Genomic DNA, 3,662 nt, shown 5'->3' on the forward strand with positions numbered 1-3,662 from the left:
CTGCCTGGGTAGAAGCATGTAGTGGAACATGGCTTCCATTAACACTGACTGGGTAAAAGCATGTAGTGGAACATGGCTTCCATTAACACTGACTGGGTAGAAGCATGTAGTGGAACATGGCTGTGCATTAACACTGACTGGGTAGAAGCATGTAGTGGAGCATGACTTCCATTAACACTGACTGGGTAGAAGCATGTAGTGTAACATGGCTGTGCATCAACACTGACTGGGTAGAAGCATGTAGTGGAACATGGCAGTGCATCAACACTGACTGGGCACAAGCACATTGTGGGGCATGACTGTATTCCAGCACTGGAGAGATCAGAGAATCAGGAACTCAAAGTTACCTTCAGTTACATAGTGAGCTCAAAGCCAGTCTATGCTACATAAGATACTGTCAAAATACATACATACATACATACATACATACATACATACATACATACATACATACTAACCACCAACAAAAACAAACAAATGAACAAACAAACAAAATCCCTAAACCAACAATAAAAACCCAAATCAAGAACTATGGTCTGGGAATGAAGGTCAGTGGTGGCATCCAGGAAAATCTTTTAACTCTGGAAATTTTTCTTAAAAATAAAGCTTCATCGAAAACTAGCCAGTCTCTACAAGGATAAGGTAAGGAACGCCTACTTCACATTGGGAGTGGGAAAACAGGGAAGCCTCACTGCTCTACCCTCAGGCCATCTTCAAAACCTCTGAGCCAATCAAATTGCCTGTTTTACAGCATGGTAGCTAATTTAACTGGGGTTTTACTGCCAGGAAGTGGCAGAAGCTCAGCTGAAATTTAAATTTTCTTACAATTTATTTTTCTAGGGCTGCTTTCCTTTTTTTAATGTAATGTTTTATTGGTTATTTAAATGTCTCATACATTTGCCCCTTTCTTTTAAAAACATTTTTATTCATTCTTTAAAATATTTGTGCAATGTGATGGAAACAAATAAACCCACAGCCGTACATTGTACAAAAGGAAAGAACTTAGAACACTCATCCATCCCCAAATGGGATGCCTCCATCAAATCCCTGCCCTCAGAGCTCAGGGAACCCTGCAGATGAGGAAGCCAGAGGAAATGGAGAACACAAGGAAACAAGCTCTCCAAATCAAGATGCACAAGACTCACGTAAACTCACAGACACTGGCGCAGCGAGCACAGGACCTGCGTGGGTCTGCACCAGGCTTTCTCTGTTCACATTATGGACTCCAGTTTAGTGTTCGCAGAGGGCTCCCGTGTGTGCAAACAAGTGGGTCTCTGATTCTTCTCTTGGGCTCTTTTCCCTCTGTTGGTTTGTCTTTTCCAACTTCCATGTGATGGTTTTGCTTTATTGTATTATATTCTATTTTGTTATATTTTATTATTAGCCCTTAGAAGTCTGTTCTTTTCTAATGAGAGACAAAAGGGGAGTGGATATGGATGGGAAAGGAGTTAGGAAGAGGAATAGAGGGAGGGAAACAGTAATCAGTATATATATATATATATACAGAGAGAGAGAGAGAGAGAGAGAGAGAGAGACAGAGAGAGAGAGAGAGAAGAATCTTTGCTCACTCTTTCTTGGTTTTTTGACACACATTTTTTTTCTGTGTAGCCCCAGCTGTCCTGGAATTCACTCTGTAGATCAGGCTAGCCTCAAACTCAGATCCACCCACCTCTACCTCCCAATTGCTGGGATTAAAGGTGTCCACACATGGCTATGACTCTTTTCAATAAAAGAAACAAGTAAGAAAAAGTGCAATGTGTTTTGATCATATCCACCCCCAATTCCTTTTAGACCCATTAGCTCCACTCCCCAACCTCCTCCTCCTCCTGGCTTTATATCCTCCTTTAAAAATAATAGCTCCTCTTCAACTCCAATCTTGCAGTCCATATGTTTCTATGTGGAGGGTTCATTCATTTAGAGCTCGGTTGACCTGTTAGGAGCCCCACCCTTAAAGAAAACGGAATCTCTCTCCCCAGGAAGCCATCATCTGTCCACACCTCCTCAGTTAGGGGCCTGTGGAATTCCTTCTCACTCCATGCTAGAATTTTCACTGACTTGATCTTGTGCATTGCACAGGAAACCACAGCTACTGTGATGAGCTCACAAGAGCAGTGGTACTGTCGTTTCTGGAGGACACTGTCTCACCCCATTCTGCCCTGACCTCTGACTCTTACAGTCTGTCTACCCCCCTCTCCGCTGGTGGTCCTTGAGCCTTGGGTCACGTGATATGGATTCCCCATTTTTGGCTGAGCATTCCACTGACTCTTCTCTGTGCTTCGATCAGCAGTGCAGTTCTGCATTGAACACAATCCACTCACTGCACGATGAAATTTCTCTGATAAAGTCTGAAGCTGCAGGTATCTGTGGTGTGGTGGTTTGGATGAGAATCTCCTTCATATCTCAGATCTGAACACACTTAGCCCCCAGTTAATGGAACTGTTGGAGAAGAATTTGAAAGTTTGCCTTGTTGGAGGTGGTTTCAAAAGCCAGCATCAAGCCCAGTATGTTCTCTCTCTCTCTCTCTCTCTCTCTCTCTCTCTCTCTCTCTCTCTCTCTCTCTCTCTCTCTCTCTCTCTCTCCCTGGCTTCATATCATCTCTCTTCAAATTATACTTTAAAGCTCTCAGCTACTGCTCCGGCACCATGCCTGTCTGCTTCCCATTATGTTGAGCATGGACTGACCCTCTGAAACTGTGAGCAAACTCTCAATTAAATGTTTTCTTTTATAAGAACTTGGTCATGGTGTCCCCTCACATGGATGGAGCAATAACTAAGTCTCAAGGGTAGAGAGATATGAATTTTAGGAACAGTTTAACACTATTCCCATTTGGCAGAATAATGGTAATAAGTTAACCTTTGGCTCTGTGAGCTCTCTAACCATGGGTGGTCGGATTTACAGCACCAAGCATGTGTTTTTTCCTGTAGAGTAGGCCTGGACTAGTCAGATAGTAGTTGGTTAGTGCGATGCCGTTCATGCCTCTATTGTATTGTATTCTCAGGTGTCATTATTAGAGCTCCCAAGGCTCACAGTTGGGTAAGGCTTCTGCTGGCTTTTCTCTTCAGCAGCCTACCCAGCACTTTCTAGTACTGTGAATCAACAGGGGAGAAGCTTCCTGTTCAGTGCCAACTTTATTTCTCCAAATCTTGTGACATGCATACAGTGATGTCAGCCATGGGATCTGATCATCAAATCCTAGCATGATGTTCCTTCCTCTAAAATCAACTAGTTTCCAGGAGAAGTTACCCTTGACCTCCATATTTCCTGGTCTCCAAACTTGCACTCAGACTGTGATGTAGCTCAGTGGTAGAACTCTTGCCTTTCATGCCTGAGACCCTGGTTGCATCTGTAGCACTAGAAATTTTTCTTCTTTTTCTTGTGTTTGTATGTGTACCTGCGTGTGTATGCATCCCCATGTATGTGGGCCCACATACATACTTACACATTTGCATACACACATGTGGAGGCCCAGGGTTGATGTAGGGAATCTGTTTTCATTGATCTCCATCTTACTCTTTTTAGGGTTTCTCAGTAAAACCTCAAGCTTCCCACACCGCTGGCCAGCTTACTCTGGGAAATTTTCTCTTAGCCTTCCAAGACGGGAGTCACAAGCTGGCTGCCACACAAAACTCTGAGTCTTCTGCCTGCCGGGTAAGGCTCTTAAC

Source organism: Apodemus sylvaticus, chromosome 1, assembly GCF_947179515.1.
Source record: "Apodemus sylvaticus chromosome 1, mApoSyl1.1, whole genome shotgun sequence".
NCBI lineage: Eukaryota > Metazoa > Chordata > Mammalia > Rodentia > Muridae > Apodemus > Apodemus sylvaticus.